Genomic DNA, 20,051 nt, shown 5'->3' with positions numbered 1-20,051 from the left:
TTCTATGAGAATCCCCAACCTGACAGTCTTCCAAACTGTAGTCAATACAGTCCTAACTGATCCAGTCTGTCTTAATATATAAGTGTTGTCATCCCAAGACTCAGTCTGATAAACCGAGCACTCCTTCCATAGCCAAAACATCCCTTCTCAGATAAGAAAACTAAAACTGCACACAATACTCAGGCATAGTCTCACTAAAGCTATATACAGCTACAGCAAGACATCCCTACTGCTGTACTCGTATCCCCTCACTTTGAAGGCCAACATATCATTTGCCTTTTTCACTGCCTACTGCACCTGCATAGATTCATAGAGTCATAGAGATGTAAGGCATGGAAACAGACCTATTGATCCAACTTGTCCATATTGACAAGATATTCTAAATTAATCTAGTCCCATTTGTTACCATTTGACCCATATTGCTTTAAACCCTTACTATTCATACACCCATCCAGATGCCTTTTAAATGTTGTTAATTGTACCAACCTCCACCACTTCTTCTAGCAGCTCACCACCCTCCGTGTGAAAAAAATTCCCTTAGGTCTCTTTTAAATTTTTCTACTCTCACCTTAAACTAACGGCCACTAGTTTCGGACTCCCCACCCTGGGGAAAAAAAATCTTGGCTATTCACCCTATTCATGCCCTTATGATTATATAAACCTCTACAGAGGAACCTTAATTATCCGAAGGACATGGGCGGTCAGTATTTCATTCGGTTAACCAAATTCTGGATAATCGAATGCCGGATAACATAGTTTAGCCAAGTATTGGGACCTTGCAATCTTGCCGGATAACCCGATATTTGGATAATCGAATGTCGGATAATTGGGGTTCCTCTGTATGTGTTTCTTTTCAGTGACCAATGCACAAGGATACACAGCTGTCATTGCACCTTCTCCTTTCCCAATCTATCGCCATGCAGAAATAACCCTCTTCCTGTTTTTGTTACCAAAATGGAAAACCTTACATTTATCCACATTTATATACATCATCTGCCATGAAGTTGCTCACTCACCCAACTTGTATAAATCACACAGAAACATCTTTGCATCCTCCTGTCCATTTTTTGAGTTCTCTGCAAACTTGGAAATTTTGATATAGAGAGAGTATGTCTGCCCATATGGTTTTGATAAAGTTGGTTCCCTCAGTTAATTGTGACAGATTAAACTTGTTTGCTCTGATTGACTATAAGTCATAGTGTCATAGAGTCATACAATCTTACAGCCCTTTGGTCCAAACTGCTCCATGCTGACCAAAATGTCCATCCACGCTAACCTCATTTCCCTTCACTTATCCCATATCTTTCTAAACCTCCCCTACCCATGTATTTTTCCAAATGCCTTTTAAATGTTGTTAACGTACCCGCCTCAAACATTTCCACTAGCAGCTTATTCCATATGCATACCAGCCTCTGTGTAAAAAACATTGCTCCTCGGGTTCTCATTTATTCTTCCCCCTCTTCCCCTAATCTGAAGCCTTCTAGTCTTCATTTCCCCATCCTGGGAAAAAAAAACTGAGTGCATTCCACCCTATCCATGCCTCTCATAATCTTATACACTTCTGTAAGGTCCTCCCTCAGTCTCCTATGCTCTAAAGAAAAGGTCCAACCTCTCCCTATAATTCAGACCCTTGAGTCCTGGCAACATCCTTGTAGAGTTCTTCTGCACTCTTTCCAGTTCAATAACATCCTTCCGATAGCAAGGTGACCAAAACTGAATACAATACTCCAAGTGTGGCCTCACCAACATCCCATACAACCGCAACATAACTTCTCAACTTCTGTACTCAATGCCTTGACTGATGAAGGCCAGTGTGTTAAAAGCCTTCTTCGTTACCCTGTCTACCTGTGACTCCACTTTCAGAGAAATGTTTTATACAGACAGGGTTGGGTAAATTGTTCATGTTTGTACAGGAGAGGTCTGTATCATTCATTGTAATATAGTCTATAACTAGTATTATGAGGATTGCATCAGCAAAACGGTCTGAATAAGGAAGTGGGCTATCACCTACCACACATTGGAAATACTTGTTGCACCACATGACTGCCCATTGTATGTTCTAATTGAAACAGGAACAGTAAATTTTCAACCAAAATAAGAAATAAAATTAAACTAAAGGGTAATCTTTGTCATTTTGTGGAATTAGTCAGTGTTGCTGAACAATGTTTCATCGTTGCTATGTCGTCCACGCTGCGGAAATGTAATACACATTGTAATTTCTTTCAGGAGAGTTATGATGAATATTGGCAGTAATTTCGTTTGCAGATTAAAATAAAAAACATTCTAAAAAGCCAACGCGGATACCATTTAAAGTGATTTATTTTCTATTCTTCTAATGAAAGGTATCTGATGAGTTGTGCACACGGTCTGCATTGCACCTATTCATTGACTGCAGACACACAGCCAGAGCCAGAGCACTTTCTACAGCTGAACAGTTCTCGCAGTTATCCTTGTATGTGTGCAGGCTACCTCATATTTAAAGGAGAAATCAATTTGGCTCCTGAATGTTTCACTTTTTTATGAATTTGTCTGAAATGCAGTTCTAGTGCAGATCTCTCCGACTCCATTAAAGCTCTGTCTTCACTGTTCAGTGAGATTTTAAGCATTGCACGGTTTGAGCCCTAATTTTCACCAAGACTGGAAAATGAGCAGAAAATACAGTAAACGGAGAGATTGTGTTGTACTGATAGTATCACGCCTCTGCACCAGAGGTCCTATCCCAGGATGAACTGACCACAAGGTGTGTCATAACACATCCATTAATTAAAGAAAATACCGGATGGCCATGGCATATGGGCTCATGGGATTTTAATTCCTTAGTCTTCATTTCACAACATTTATTTGCTGATCATTGGATAAGAATGGAATGTTAGCCAGTGGACTTTCAGGGGCAGGAAACTGCAGCCTACAGCAAAGGAGAGCTTATTGACAAGATGACAAAGCACAGACAGTGAGGGAGTAACAAGCTGCAGAAGCCTAAAGTTTACTTCACAAAGTCTGAAAGAGTGTTGCTAGTCCTCTTCCTGATGCAAGGAAAGCAAAAGTAATGTGTCATCGATGGCCTACTGTGGTCATGGATCCACTGCTTGCCATCTTCACTTGGCTGGAAAACTCTAATTAACTCTCATTGTCCAGATTAAACCATCAGTTTATTCCTAACAATGTGAGAAGACCCTGGCCCTCCAAAGCTAGTCACCCTGGATGCACTTTGCATGATCCTCAAATTGCATGCAATATGAATAGAAAATATTCTATAATTCTTGGGAAAGAAAAGAAACCTTTCACTATCTAATTAAAGGTTCCATCAAGTGTACTATCCTTTATGCAGTGAAAAAATGCACTCTGCATGTGAAAAAAGAAACCGTGTAATATTGGTATTCCTAATCGCTTGTGCTAATAAGCCAGAAACCAAATCAAAAGCAAAATCTGTTGCTACAATCACTTGATACTGTCATTTATTTTCAGATGAATAAAACACCTACTGTGCTGAAATTCATAATGGCCACAGCTGTCCCAGCAATAGAATATGTCTTGAGATGGAAACAACAGAAGATGCTCATTTCCATTTCAAGCAGACTACCTGTTAATCAATGCATGGGTACAGATGGTTAGATTTTTTTTCAAATGGCAAGCATATTTTCTTTTTAATCAGCTAGAGCTATCACACTATTTAAGTAACAGTACAAAAGATTTCAGCACAGCCTATTGGAACATTTTATAACATGTTGCACTATTATCACACTTTCTCCACTGTAATAGCATTGTTACAATGGTCAACTTACTTTTAAAGGATAGATTCTTATGATGAATTACTCATCATATAATACAGCACCAACTGGTGACACTTGAAGGTGTAAAATACTTCTATACTTACCTTTCGGAATGCTCTAGCTCCTTAAAACGTTTCAATTTTCATTTCCTCAAACATGCTGTGCTGGTAATGAGCTTATAAAACCTTGCACCAGACAAATGAAAATAGTGTGCAGGAGGAAAAGAGATTTTCATACGATATTAAAAATGGGCAATTCTACCTCAGAAGTGGCCAGGTTTAGCACACAAGGCATTCCTCGCTGGTGAAAGGTGATGAGAAATGGCATGGGGCTGCAAATTTGGAGGAGAATTATATTTCCTCCACTAAAATTACAGTGTGGTAATTCATACACTGAAATGTGGTTTCTTACTCTGATAAAAATGCATCCCCTCCATCACTGTGTCCATTTGTACACACATTTCAGATACCAGTCCAAGCCAAGTCGGCACGGTGGCACAGTGGTTAGCACTGCTGCCTCACAGCGCCAGGGACCTGGGTTCAATTCCCGCCTCAGGCGACTGTCTGTGTGGAGTTTGCACGTTCTCCCCGTGTCTGCGTGGGTTTCCTCCGGGTGCTCCGGTTTCCTCCCACAGTCCAAAGATGTGCGGGTCAGGTGAATTGGCCATGCTAAATTGCCCATAGTGTTAGGTAAGGGGTATATGTAGGGGTATGGGTGGGTTGCGCTTCGGCGGGTCGGTGTGGACTTGTTGGGCCGAAGGGCCTGTTTCCACACTGTAAGTAATCTAATCTAATCCAAGTCCATTACTTTAATTGTTCCCTTTCTTTTCATTACCATATTTTCTCTTCACCCTTTCCTGAGATCAGACCTTCTTCCTACTTTAACTTTAATTTCTTCAACATTTATCACCTTACCTCCCCTCACAGTCATTCCAAACTTGATTCCTTTAGACCAGAGAACTGAATTGCCCCATCCATCACTCATGAATATCCTGTTGTCATCGAGGAAGTTATTCTTGAGGCTCACACAATCTCAAAGCCTTGAGGAATATTTAGCTAGGAGAACATGTAGGAGATGATGACAACTTTGCCCTTAACAAGTTACCTGATCTGGCTATAAGTTTGCAATACCCGCCTGGTTCAAGCCATTGCAGCAGTGATGTGGGATTGAGGTATTTTTCAATAATTAATAACTTAGATTTGATTGAGGCAAATGAGGAAATAAATTAAGTCTTTTTTATTTGTGATTAGTTACTGTCAGAAGAAAGCCATATATCCCAGATCAACTGGGGCTTCAACAGATTTTGGTTTTATTTCTGTTTTATGGCTCAGGCTAATACACACCTTGGCTAACAATGAGAAATCTTTGAGGTAAAAGGTTTTTACTCAGTTTGCACATTTTAAAAATGATTCAGTTTTGTAACAAAGTATCTAACAGGCCCACAAAAGCAAAGCACTGCAAATGCTGGAAATCTGAAATAAAAGCAGAAATTGCAGGAAAAAACTTGACAGGTCTGGCAACTTCTGTGGAGAGAGAAAGCGGAGTCAATTTCAAACCTGATATAGCACTTCTTTATAACTACTGTTGCTGAATTTCTCCAACCTTTTCTGTTCTCATGGATATAGGATATACACATTACTTTGGAAGGAGATTCTGCAGTGAGTTTTGTAATCTCATGGCTTTGATGATTTCACTGTATTGATTGGGATATTTGCGATGAAAGCAAATCATTTAGAGGTAATATGACATACACTATGGTGAGGCTTATATGGCTTCACAGGTGTCACCTTAACTTGGTAGTGATCCATGTATTTGATAAGCAAAGAGAGATGAGGGGTTATAAAAGGGATGATCTTACAAAGTGATTGACATTGGAATGAATCAAGAGACAGTCGGAAGTGATGTCACTAAAATGAGCATTACTTATAAAGAAAACAATCAAGAATTAGATAAATGCTGCTCTGCCAACCCAAGATTGTCCGCGAATTGTTCGTTCAAGCCAATCTGAGTTCAAGATGTCTCTGATCATGGACGGGGCAGTGGATAACGAGCATTAATAGGCACTCATTCTTAGTAGTTCAGAGCATAAGAAAGGAAGACTGAAGACAGAGAATATCAGTCAAAACAGATCAGAAGAGTCCTGTGGAGAAAGTGAGGATTGCAGATGCTGGAGGTCAGAGTCAAGAATGTGGCGCTGGAAAAGCACAGCAGGTCAAGCAGCATTCGTGGAGCAGGAGAATCAACATTTCAGGCATGAGCCGTTCATCAGGAATGAGGCTTCTGGGTTGGGGCTGAGAGGAAAATGGGAAGGGGGTGGGGTTGGCAGAAGGTAGCTGCAAAAGCGATAGGTGAAGGTGAGGGAGAAGAAGAGAGGTCAGTGGGGGCAGTGATGGACGGGTCCAGAGGGCAGTGCCAAGTTGGAGGCTTGGGACTGGGATGATGTGGGGGAAGGGGAAATGAGGAAAGCTGTTGAAATCCAAATTTATCCTGTTGGGTTGCAGGGTCCCAAGGCGGAATATGAGGCATCCCTCCTCCAGGCGTGGGGTGGTAACAGTTTGGCGATGGAGGAGACTCAGGACTTGCATGTCCTCGACAGAGTGGGAGGGGGAGTTGAAGTGTTCAGCCACGGGGTGGTGGAGTTGGTGGGTGAGGGTGTATCAGAGATGTTCTTTGAAACAATCTGCAAGAAGGCGTCCTGTCTCCCCAATGTAGAGGAGACCACACCGGGTGTAACACATGCAGTAGATGACAGAAGAATCCTGCACCCAGTCACCAGTGTTGCAAAATGACACCCTGAAGAGGCAGACTGAATAAATATAGTTTATTTTGTACCCATTTTGATAACTTATAAAATCTGATAAAATGAATAAAAATATATTTGTATCTGGAATGGTTCTTAAAACAAATCAGGACTAATCAACTTTTACAATAGTTTTCTCAAACTCAATCTATAATTGTCATCAATGTAGGTCTTACAACTAAAGTTAAAGTGAACACTCCCCCCCCACCCCACAAAAAAAAGTGATGTTCAACTTATTTCAAAATTATACCTCGTACTAGCTTCCTACTCACTTAGCAGTATCATTTCCTTGCAAATCTCATCACCATGATCCACCTGTCACATCTCTCATCTAGAATTCCTTGTTCTGTATTTATCAGCCAAATACCACACCAAATTCTTCACAGAGATATCTCCATTTCCTTCCTTCAGTGATTGCACTGAGCAACTTCTCATCCTTGATGATTTCAACCTTCGCTTAACTCTCTGTTCACTCATTCAGTGTTCACTGCTCTCCTTTCCTCCAGAAATTCCTCTTTTCAAAATAAACTCTTCTAACAACTTCTTGACCTTGTGATCTCACCTGGTTCATTTGTTCTATTATATCCAATACTGAAAGCAATCTCCAATCATTTGCTCACATCTGTCTTTAGCAATCCTCCCCACCCCCTCCTCCCAACACCATTTTTTTCTATCTTGACTTGAAAATAAAATTATTTCTCACATTGCCTACAACTGTACTTTTAAAATCTTATCTAGCAGGACTAATACACTTAATGGTAAGGTCCTAGGGAGTGTTGCTGAAAAAAGAGACCTTGGAGTGCAGATTCATAGCTCCTTGAAAGTGGAGTCGCGGTAAATAGAATAGTGAAGAAGGCATTGAATATGCTTTCCTTTATTGGTCAGAGTATTGAATACAGGAATTGGGAGGTCAGGACATTGGTTAGACCTCTGTTGGAATATTGTGGACAATTCTAGTCTCCTTCCTATTGGAAGGATGTTGTGAAACTTGAAAGGGTTCAAAAAAGATTTACAAGGATGTTGCCAGGGTTTGAGAATTTGAGCTATAGGGAGAGGCTGAACAGGCTGGGGCTGTTTTCCCTGGAGCATCAGGGGCTGAGGGGCGACCGTATAGAGGTTTACTAAGTCATGAGGGGCATGGATAGGGTAAATAGACAAAGTTTTTTCCCTGTGGTGGGGGAGATCAGAACTAGAGGGCATAGGTTTAAGGTGAGAAGGGAAAGATATAAAAGAGACCTAACGGGCCAATGTTTCACGCAGAGGGTGGTACGTGTATGAAATGAGCTGCCAGTGGAAGTGTAGGAGGCTAGTACAATTGCAACATTTAAAAGGTATTTGGATGGGTATATGAATAGAAAGGGTTTGGAGGGATATGGGCCGGGTGCTGGCAAGTGGGACTAGATTGGGTTGGGATATTTGGTTGGCATGGACACGTTGGACCAAAGGTTCTGTTTCCGTGCTGTACATTTCTGTGACTCAATGTACCAAAGGTGCAAGCTTTGCACAAACTGTTGTTAGAGTTAGCATTGCAAATAGAATAAAATCTAGAGAAAGTTGCAAGGTCAGGGCTAGAAAGTGGGAATATTTGGGGTAGCTTTCCTCTTGAGCTAGGTGGAAGTGAGGGAAGCAGCCAAGACAACTGATCAATCAGTCTTAATCTTTAAAACAAGTAAATCAATGATATTTCCATTTTTATTGTTGGAGGTGAGGATGGAGGAAGAAGGAAGAAAAAGTTAAGAGGGCAGTAAGTGGTGAGGATAATCATTGCATTTCTAGAATCATAAGGCAAGGAAAAAGCCCCTTTGGTCCAGCTCATCCATGCCAACCAGATATCCTAAAATAATGCAGCCCCATATCCCTCTATACCTTTCCTGTTCATGTACTTTTAAATGTTGTAATTGGACCAGCCTCCATCACTTCCTCTGGCAGCTCTTCTCACACACACACACACACACACACACACACACACACACACACACACACACACACACACACACACACACAATAAATCTGTCGTCTCTTGTTCTGGATTCCCCTACATTGAGATAAAGACCTTGGCTATTCACTCTATCTATGCCACTCATGATTTTATAAACTCTATAACATCACCCCTCAGCCTCCAATGTTCCAGGAACAATTGCCTCAGCCAATTGAGCCTCTCTCAATAGCTGAAACCCTTCAACCCTGCGAACATCCTTGTAAATCATTTTTGAACTCTTCCAAAACTTTCCTATAGAAGGGAGACTGGTATTGCATGCAGTATTTCAAAAGTGTCTCATACAGCCACAAAATATCATCCCAATTCCTATAATCCATTGGGGAGGCAATGGCTTCATGGAATTGTTGCTGGACTGTTAATCCAGAGACCCAGGTAATGCTCTAGGGACCTGGGTTTGAATCCCACCACGGCAGATGGGTGGAATTTGAATACAATTGAAACAAAATCTGGAATTGCGAATCTAATGATGACCATGAATCCATTGTTGTAAAAACCCATTTGATTCACTAATGTCCTTTAAGGAAGGAAACTGCCATTTTTACCTGTTCTAGCCTACATGTCACTCTTTCTTCACTATCCTATCTACCTATGACTCTACTTTCAAGGAGCTATGAACCTGCACTCCAAGGTCTCTTTGTTCAGCAACACTCCCTAGGACCTTACCATTAAGTGTATAAGTCCTGCTAAGATTTGCTTTCCCAAAATGCAGCACCTCGCATTTATCTGAATCAAACTCCATCTGCAACTTCTCAGCCCATTGGCCCATCTGATCAAGATCCTGTTGTAGTCTGACGTGCACCTCCAATTTTGGTGTCATCTGCAAACTTACTAACTATACCTCTTATGATCACATCCAAATCATTTATATAAGTTATGAAACATAGTGGACCCAGCACCAATCCTTGTGACACTCCATTGGTCACAGGCCTCCAGTCTGAAAAACAACTCTCCACCCCAACCCTCTTCTACTACCTTTGAGCCAGTTCTATATCCAAACATATAAATAGAAAGCAGGAATTATCGATAGTGCTTTGCCCGGAGGCCCACTGAAGGTGTTACCTAGTCTGGTGACGAAACGTCTGGAAATGAACCTTCCAGCTCAGCGAGCAAACCTACATCCAGAACCTCAACCTGAGCTAAAAATCCTCTTAAAACTCACTATTTGTAAAAACCCTTTGGATTCTCCTTAATTCTATTTGCCAAAGCTATCTCATGTCCTCTTTTTGCCCTCCTGATTTCCCTCCTAAATCTACTCCTACTGCCTATATACTCTTCTCAGGATTCACTCGATCTATCCTGTCTATACCTGACATATGTTTCCTTCTTTTTCTTAACCAAAACCTCAATTTCTTCAGTCATCCAGCATTCCCTATACCTACCAGTCTTTCCTTTTACCCTGACAGGAATATACTTTCTCTGGACTCTTTCTGAAGGCTTCCCATTTTCCAGCCTTCCCTTTATCTGTGAAAATTTGCCCCCAATCAGCTTTTGAAAGTTCTTGCTGTCAAAATTGACCTTTTTCTAATTTAGAACTTCAACTTTTAGATCTGCTCTATTCTTTTCCATCACTATTTTAAAACTAATAGAATTATGGTCGCTGGCCCCAAAGTGCTCCCCCACTGACACTGCAGTCACCTGCCTGCATTATTTCCCAAGTGTAGGTTAGGTTTTGCACCTTCTCTAGTAGGTACATTCAACACTGAATCAGAGCATTTTCTTGTACACATTTAACAAATTCCTCTCCATCTAAACCCTTAACGCTATGGCAGTCCCAGTCTATGTTTGGAAAGTTAAAATCCCCTATCATAACCACCCTATTCTTATTACAGATAACTAAGATTCCCTTACAAATTTCTTTCTCAACTTCCCTCTGACTATTAGGGGGTCTAAAGTAGAATCCCAATAAGGTGATCATCCCTTTCTTATTTCTCACTTCCACCCAAATAATGTCCCTGGAATTATTTCCAGGAATATTCTCCCTCAGTACAGTTGTACTGTTATCCCTTATCAAAAATGCCACTCCCCCTCCCCTCTTGCTTTCCTTTCTATCCTTCCTGTTGCATTTTTATCCTGGAACATTAAGCTGCCAGTCCTGCCCATCCCTGAGCCATGTTTCTTTAATTGCTGTGATATCCCAGTCCCATGTTCCTAACCATGCCCTGAGTTCATCTGCCTTTATAATCATCTAGCAATCAACAATTTGATTTCAGATAGTCAACATGGTTTCGTCAAGGGCAGGTCATGTCTCACAAACCTCACTGAGTTTTTTGAAAAGGTAACCAAGCATGTAGATGAGGGTAGGGCATGAACTTCAGTAAAGCCTTTAATAAGGTTCCACATGGTAGGCTGTTGGAGAAAATGCAGAGGCATGGAATTGAGGGTGATTTAGCAGTTTGGATTAGAAATGGGCTTTCTGAAGAAGGCAGCAGTGGTGGTTGATGGAAAATATTCAGTATGGAGTCCAGTTACTAGTGGTGTGCCACAAGGATCTGTTTTGGGACCACTGTTGTTTGTCATTTTTATAAATGACTTGGACACAGGCATAGGTGGATGAGTTAGTAAATTTGCAGATGACACTAAAGTCGGTGGAGTAGTGGACAGTGTGGAAGAATGTTACAGGCTGTAGGGAGACTTGGATAAACTACAGAATTGGGCTGAGAAGTGGCAAATGGAGTTCAATGCAGCTAAATGTGAGGTGATGCACTTTGGGAAGAATAACAGGAAGTCAGAGTACTGGGTCAATGGAAAGATATTTGGTAGTGTGGATGTGCAGAGGGATCTTGGAGTCCATGTGCATGGATCCCTGAAAGTTGCCACCCAGGTGGTTAGTGCTGTGAAGAAGGCACACAGTGTGTTAGGTTTCATTGGTAGAGGGATTGAGTTCCGGAACCGCAATATCATGCTGCAACTGTACAAATTTCTGGTATAGCCACACTTGAAATATTGTGTACAGTTCTAGTCGCCCCATTACAAAAAGGATGAGGAAGCATTGGAAAAGATGCAGAGGAGATTTATCAGGATGTTGCCTGGTCTGAAGGGAAGGTCTTATGAGGAAAGGCTGAGAGACTTGGATCTGTTCTCATTGGAAAGAAGAAGGCTAAGGGGGTATTTGATAGAGACATACAAGATGATCAGAGGATTAGATCGTGTAGACAGTGGAAGTCTTTTTCCTAGGATGATGACGTCGCTTATATGAGAGGGCATAACTACAAATTGAGGGGTGATAGATTTAAGACAGATGTCAGAGGCAGGTTCTTTACGCAGAGAGTGGTAAGGGTATAGAATGCCCTACCTGCTAATGTAGTCAACTCAACCACATTAGGGAGATTTAAACAGTCCTTAGATAAGCACATGGATGATTTTGGGATAGTGTAGGGGGATGAGCTGAGAATAGTTCACAGGTCGGCGCAACATCGAGGGCCGAAGGGCCTGTTCTATACTATATTGTTTTATGTTCTATGTCGTATGTTCCCTGTTAGGCCCCTTGCATTGAAATAAATTTCAATTTTAATTTATCAGTCCTACCTTGTTCTCTGCTTTGTCCCTGCCTGGCCTGACTGTTTGACTCGCTTCTGTTCTCAAGTTACCAGCCTCAGATTGATCTCTTCCTGCACTACCTCCCTGGGTCTCCCCCACCAGGCACCCCACCCACCCTCCACCCACCCTCCACCTTACAAGGTTAAATCCTCCCGAGCAGCTCTAGCACACCTCCCTGACAGTATATTAGTCCCTTTCCAATTTAGGTACAACCCATCCTTCTCGTACAGGTCACATCTACCCCAAAAGAGCTTCCAATCATCCAAAGAAATGTGAATCCTTTTCCCATACACCAGCTCCTCAGCCTCGCATTCATCTGCTCTACCCTTCATTCCTGCCCTCACTAGCTCATAGCACCGGGAGTTATCCAGATATTACTACTCTTGAGGACCTCCTTTCTAAATTCTTGCCTAACTCTCTGTAATTTCCCTTCAGAATCTCAACCTATCCCCTTCCAATATGTCATTGTTTCCAATGTGGACAATGACTTCCTGCTGGCCCCTCTCCTCCTTGAGAACATTCTGCACCCTCTCTGAGACATCCTTGATCCTGGCACCAGGGAAGCAACACACCATTCTGATTTTTCGCTGTTGGCCACAGAAACATCTGTCTGTACCTTGGACGAGACAGTCCCCTAACACAATTGATCTCTTGGAACCGATGTACCCATCATTGCATTAGAGCCAGTCTCAATACCAGAAAGATGGCGTTTGTGCTATGTTCCCGTGAGAATCCATCACCCACAACATTTTCCAAAACAGCATATTTGTTTGAAATGAGGATTTCCACAGAAGGCTCTTGCCTACCTTTCTTACCTTTCTTGGAGTTAACCTACCTGTGAGACTGTATCTATGAATTTTCCACCTTCCTATAACTGCCATCCATCTCATCCCCTTGCTCTTGTAAATTCCTCATTGCCTCTAACTGTCTCTCCAACTGATCCATTCAATCTCATAGGATTTGCAACCAATGGTATTTATTGCAGATATAATCCTCAGTAACCTGTAAACTCTCCCTAAACTCCCACATCCGACAAGAAGAGCCTATCACTCTACTAAAGGCCATTTTTGCTCTTCACAATCTCCAGACCCAAAAAATAGCACTGCTCCACGTTAAATTAATACTTATGGCTTATATTTTATGTTTAATCAAGAAACATATGTCAATAAAACATAAAATCAAGAAAGAACCCATTCAACTCACTACTGCAGACTTACTGTATGGCCATGCTTAAATATTCACTTTCTGTGCTGTGACCTCTCCCAAACAGGTTCCTCCAAGATCAGTTGTGAATTTCACTGTTTGTTCATTTTCCCAGACGCACTCCGATGTCCAGCGATACATGAATTCAACAGCAAAGGCAGTAACTGTCCAGGTTCACTGCTCTGTCATTTTCTTTCTCTCTCTTGCTTCTGCATTGACCTCACCATGTGCTTCCTTTGTCTGTGCCTCTCCCTTTTAAAAGTGCTGTTGTTTTGCCTTTTTTTTCTCCAAAGTTCCAGAACAATGCAACAGCATAAAAAACAGTAATTGTTGCTCCTGGAATTCGAGGAAGTCACCTCCAACACCTAAAATACCACAAAAATTCAGATTGAACCATTGGCCACTGAACCTCTCTTCCTCAATCCTCAGGTACAGTTCCCCACCCTTCTACCATTTCAAATCTGCTGATATCAGCCACTTTCTCAAACAAATCTCTCCATCAAGCCTGTGTACATGTAAACTACTACTAGAGATTGATTGTATGTGGTTGTGTTGCCAGTCAGCATCCCCCATCACCAAATTCAGTAGCAGTAGTGTATACAATCACCAAGATGTGCTGCAGAAATTCACCAAAGATCCTTAGACAGCACTTTCCAAACCAATGACCACTACCACCTCCAAGTACAAGAACAGCAGATTCATGGCAATACTAGCACGTGCAAGTTCATCCCCAAGCCCACTTGCCATCCGGACTTGGAAACGTATCATCGTTCATTCAGTGTAGCAGGGTCAAGATCCTGGAATGTCCCTCCTAATAGTATTACAGGTGCACCTGCACCAAATAACCATAGTAGTTCAAGAACATAACTCACTACTACCTTCCCTAGGGCAACTGGGACAGACAATAAATGCCAGACACACCCCATGAATGGATAAAAGAATTCTAACCTTCCTTTTATCTCTAATGTGTTGAAAAGGTTGACACTTTACAAATCTAAGCCCATCTTTCCCACAATTGCATGATTGGATCCCTTTATTCAGGTTTCTGGCCCTATCACATTCCTTGTTAGAGCAATAAATTCCGTTCTTTGCTGCTAAGGCCATAATAAGTTATCTATCCTAATCCTTCTCAACCTCTATGCATCCTTCAATACAGTTGACCACACTGTTCTTCTCATACATCTCTCTGCCATCATCCAGATGTCTGGAATTTATTTGGTCCTACCCATTCTTCCCTACTTAATCAGAGGCAGACCAATAGTTCCCGTATCTTCTCTTCCAACTCTCACCCTGTTTCCTCTGGATTTCCACAAAACATTACCTTTAGCCTTTTCCAATTTCTCCTCTACATTCTACTCAATTCTATCTCGTCACCACTATCTTGGATCCCTTTGGTATATCTAACTTGTCACATTGGTTATCTAACATCCATATTTGGATGAGCAGAAATTTCCACCAATGCTGAGAAGATTGAAACCGCTGTCTTTGGCCTCTGACAGTCTTCACTGCTTCTATCTTTAACATAACTGCTCACATCCTGGGTGTTGTATTTGACCCTGAGATCTGCAACCACTCCATTTCTCATATCTAAACTCATTCCAAATTTCCACGTAATTGATCACAGACAGGACTCAATTTTAAAAGTTCTTACTTGATTTTAATTTCTTATACAGGTTTGCTCTTCTTTTACTCCACCATCTTCCACCACCTTAACAAACCATTAAAATATCTGCACTCCTCCAGTTTTGACCACTTCTGTATCCTTCACTTTCATGAACACTGGTGGTCATACTTTCCGCACAGCTGTCTTGACCCGAAAATCCCAAGTTTCCTCCCCGATTCTTTCAGCTTCTCCTTGAATTTTCTCCTTAAAACTTTGATCACAGTTCTGATATCCAATTATCTCCTGCTGTCATAAATGTAACAAATTGTTTTTACTGATATTGTTTTTGCTAAGTTTCTTGAAATGCCTCACAATATGAAGCATACACTTTAATTGTAAGTTGCTGTTGTTGAAATTAAGATTTCAAAACTTTAGCTTCGACTCTTCCACTTGTCAGCAATTCATTCAATATTTCAGATGACTAGCCTGATTCTAAAAGTAATTCAGGTTTTACTTAGATTAATGTTACCTCATAGCCATAAACTCTTCAAACTGTGAATCGTTTAATGACTTGATCATTTGTTGCCTTCAAATTCTGCAAGCTCAGTGTTATATAATATGCAAAAGATGATTTATTGTTAAAGCCCAAATGTAGTCGATGATCCAAAATAGAAGCATGTTCATATACAGATCCAGAGATGATTTTACAGTTTCCAATCTTCTAAGTATGAATGGAAAGTAATGCTCTGGATTCAGGTTTTAATTTGGCCATGAAGCACTCCAGAAGTTTATAACATACAAAAGGTTTGAGTACAAGTTATAATAAATGATCTTTATGATTGTTGTTTTATAAATAGCAGCTTGTTGTTAAGTATTAGAATAAATCTTTTCAGCAAAATAAATCAAGTGATACATTTGCGCTATAAAGCACCATTATCGACATTAGCCTGATCAGGTGTAGCCTAGAACTCTGTGGGAACCTAGAGAAGTGATTGCTGGGCCTCTTGCTGAGATATTTGTTTCATCAATAGTCACAGGTGAGGTGCCAGAAGACTGGAGGTTGACAAACGTGGTGCCACTGTTTAAGAAGGAAGGTAAGGACAAGACAGGAAACTATTGACCAGTGAGCCTGTACATATGTTTGGAAAGGCAAAGACTAATTAGGGATAGTCAACATGGCTATGGGAAATCATGGGAAATCATGTCTCACAAACTTGATTGAGTTTTTTGAACAAGTAACAAAGAGGATTGATGAGGGCAGAGCGGTAGATGTGATCTATATGGACTTCAGAAAGGCGTTCGACAAGGTTCCCCATGGGAGACTGGTTAACAAGGTTAGATCTCTCAGAATACAGGGAGAATTAGTCATTTGGATACAGAACTACCTCAAAGGTAGAAACAGGGTGGTGGTGGAGGGTTGTTTTTCAGACTGAAGGCCTGTGACCAGTGGAGTGCCACAAGGATCGGTGCTGGGTCCTCTACTTTTTGTCATTTACATAAATGATTTGGATGTGAGCATAAGAGGTACAGTTAGTAAGTTGTTAGTAAGTTTGCAGATGACACCAAAATTGGAGGTGCAGTGGACAACGAAGAAGATTACCTCAGATTACAGCGGGATCTTGATCAGATGGGTCAACGGGCCGAGAAGTGGCAGATGGAGTTTAATTCCGATAAATGCGAGGTGCTGCATTTTGGGAAAGCAAATCTTAGCAGGACTTACACACTTTTGGGCGACATGGTGGCACAGTGGTTAGCACTGCTGTCTCACAGCGCCTAAGATCCGGGTTCAATTCCCGACTCAGGCGACTGACTGTGTGGAGTTTGCACGTTCTCCCCGTGTCTGCGTGGGTTTCCTCCGGGTGCTCCGGTTTCCTCCCACAGTCCAAAGATGTGCGGGTCAGGTGAATTGGCCATGCTAAATTGCCCATAGTGTTAGGTAAGGGGTAAATATAGGGGTATGGGTGCGTTGCGCTTCGGCGGGTCGGTGTGGACTTGTTGGGCCGAAGGGCCTGTTTCCACACTATAAGTAATCTAATCTTAATCGTAAGGTTCGAGGCAGTGTTGCTGAACAAAGAGACCTTGGAGTGCAGGTTCATAGCTGCTTGAAAGTGGAGTCGCAGGTAGATAGGATAGTGAAGAAGGCGTTTGGTATGCATTCCTTTATTGGTCAGAGTATTGAATACAGGAGTTGGGAGGTCATGTTGCGGCTGTACAGGACATTGGTTAGGCCACTGTTTGAATAATGCATGCAATTCTGGTCTCCTTCCTATCGGAAAGATGTTGTGAAACCTGAAAGCGTTCAGAAAAGATTTACAAGGATGTTGCCAGGGCTGGAGGATGTAAGCTATAGGGAGAGGCTGAACAGGCTGGGGCTGTTTTCCCTGCAGCATAGGAGGCTGAGGGGTGACCTTATAGAGGTTTACAAAATTATGAGGGGTTTAAATAGTAAATAGGCAAAGTCTTTTCCCTGGGGTCAGGGAGTCGAGAAGTAGAGGGCATAGGTTTAGGGTGAGAGGGAAAAGATATAAAAGAGACCTAAGGGGCAACTTTTTCACGCAGAGAGTGGTACGTCATTTCTGCCACCTCCAAACAGACCCCACCACCAGGGATATATTTCCCTCCCCACCCCTATCAGTATTCCGGAGAGACCACTCCCTCCGCGACTCCCTCGTCACACGCCTCACCAACCCAACCTCCACTCCCAGCACCTTTCCCTGCAACCGCAAGAAGTGCAAAACTTGCGCCCACACCTCCCCCCTCACCTCCCTCCAAGGCCACAATGGATCCTTCCATATCCGTCGCAAATTCACCTGCACCTCCACACACATCATTTACTGTATCCACTGCACCCGATGTGGTCTCCTCTACACTGGGGAGACAGGCTGCCTACAGGGAACACCTCTGGGACACCCGCACCAACCAACCCAACCGCCCCATAGCTGAACACTTTAACTGCCCCTCCCGCTCCGCCAAGGACATGCAGGTCCTTGGCCTCCTCCATCGCCAGACCCTGGCCACACAACGCCTGGAGGGAGAGCGCCTCATCTTCTGCCTAGGAACCCTCCAACCACACGGAATGAATGTAGATTTCTCCAGCTTCCTCATTTCCCCTCCCCCCACCTTATCTTAGTCCCAACCCCCGGATTCAGCACCGCCCTCTTGACCTGCAATCTTCTTCCTGACCTCTCCGCATCCACCCCCTCTCTGGCCTATCACCCCCACCCTCACATCCTTCCACCTATCGTATTCCCAGCGTCCCTACCCCAAGTTCCCTCCCCCCCTATCTTTTAACTCAGCCCGCTTGGCACACCAGCCTCATTCCTGAAGAAGGGCTTATGCCCGAAACATCCATTCTCCTGGTCCTCGAATGCTGCCTGGCCTGCTGTGTTTTTCCAGCACCTCACTTTTCAACTTTGGTCTCCAGCATCTGCAGTCCTCACTTTCTCTTGGTACGTGTATGGGATGAGCTGCCAGAGGAAGTGGTGGAGGCTGGTACAATGGCAACATTTAAGAGGCATTTGGATGGGTATATGAATAGGAAGGATTTGGAGGGATTTGGGCTGGGTGCTGGCAGGTGGGACTAGATTGGGTTGGGATATCTGGTCGGCATGGACAGGTTGGACCAAAGGGTCTGTTTCCATGCTGTACATCTCTATGACTTTATGACTCTATCTATAATTCTGTCATGGGGTAGTGTTTCAGCCTTTTTTCAGCTAATGATTCAAATTCTAATCAAGCATCACTTCAAGCCAACAACATTTGAGAGCTATACTTTCTCTCTGGAAACTGAAAATCATTCTATTGTGAATACTGTTCTCATCAGGAGAAGGGATGTCCATGCCAGAAAACAGGATTGGGGATAGAAAGAACAACCTATGGAATTTCAGCTTTATCGTGTCAACCGCAGAATACTTCTACCTTTGAAACTTGCAAAGGTCTTGTGCCTGCCATCTAAAAATAACAAAAACTTCCAAAGAACTAAAAAATAGCAGAATCCAGCTTGGATTGAATGTTCCATTTTAATCTACCATGTCAATCCAAATTGAGCAATAAATAAGAGAACTAAATAAGTTAGTCATACATTGTGCTTTCTGGCACCTCAGAATATCCAAAAACTCTTCAATAGAACTTGAGGACACATTTAAGGTAGTCACTCCTGTGCAGTAACAATAACTTGAATTTAGATGGCATCTTTAACATAAGACAATGTTTCAAGGCAATGGTATCTATTGAAGGGTTTTAAGAAAAGTAGGTGAGAAATGACAACTGTAATATTCCAACCGCCCCTTGATTTGGAAACCATTTCTTTTGATTCAAATGTCACTCCGCTATTTATGAAATCTGACTCAGGAAACCAGGAAATTATTAATCAATAAGCCTGACATCTGCTGTCATAAAAAAGCTAGAACCTGTGACTATAGAGATAGTGACTGAAAACTGAAGATTTTTTTGGCTGATCAAAGAACGCCAGCATGGATGTGTAAAGGATGTAACTGGATTCGGAATTGTCAAGCCTGACAAATTGAATTGAGACTATCCATGAATATTATTATTATTAGACTGACTTCAAGAAGGCATTTGATGAAGTTCCTCATGAAATATTATCAGCTAAGTGTTGAAGCTCATTAATTGAATGCAGATTATTGACTTAGTTTGGAAATTGCTTAACAGAGAGATGCAGAGAGCGTGGATAATATTGGACAGATACTCAAATTGTCAGGATGTGACAAGAGGTGCCCCACAAGGATTTGTGGGATAGAATCAGGGTCAGGGACCTCAACTATTTGCTGCATTCAGTAATGGTTAGATGTTGGGGCAGAAAGCCACATATCCAAATTTTTCAATGACATGAGATTTCTAGTATTGCAAGCACTGTCGATGGAAGTCCACAATTACAAAGAGATATTGGCTTATGAAGTCTTTGGACCTAACTAGCAAACATATGTCAATGTAAGCAAACGTTTGGTCATTCATTTTGAATCTAAGAAGGATAGAACAGGATATTCCTAAATCATGAAAAGCTAGAAGTGGAGTTACAATAGCGATCATTAATATATCATGAACAGGTACAGAAAATAATCATAAAGGTTAACGCAATGCTGTCTTTTATATTTAACTGAATAGAATACAAAGGGAAAG

The sequence above is a fragment of the Hemiscyllium ocellatum genome, chromosome 8 (genome assembly GCF_020745735.1).
Source record: "Hemiscyllium ocellatum isolate sHemOce1 chromosome 8, sHemOce1.pat.X.cur, whole genome shotgun sequence".
In the NCBI taxonomy this organism is placed as follows: domain Eukaryota; kingdom Metazoa; phylum Chordata; class Chondrichthyes; order Orectolobiformes; family Hemiscylliidae; genus Hemiscyllium; species Hemiscyllium ocellatum.
The sequence above is the reverse complement of the archived record's forward strand: the minus strand, read 5'-3'. Positions refer to the sequence as shown.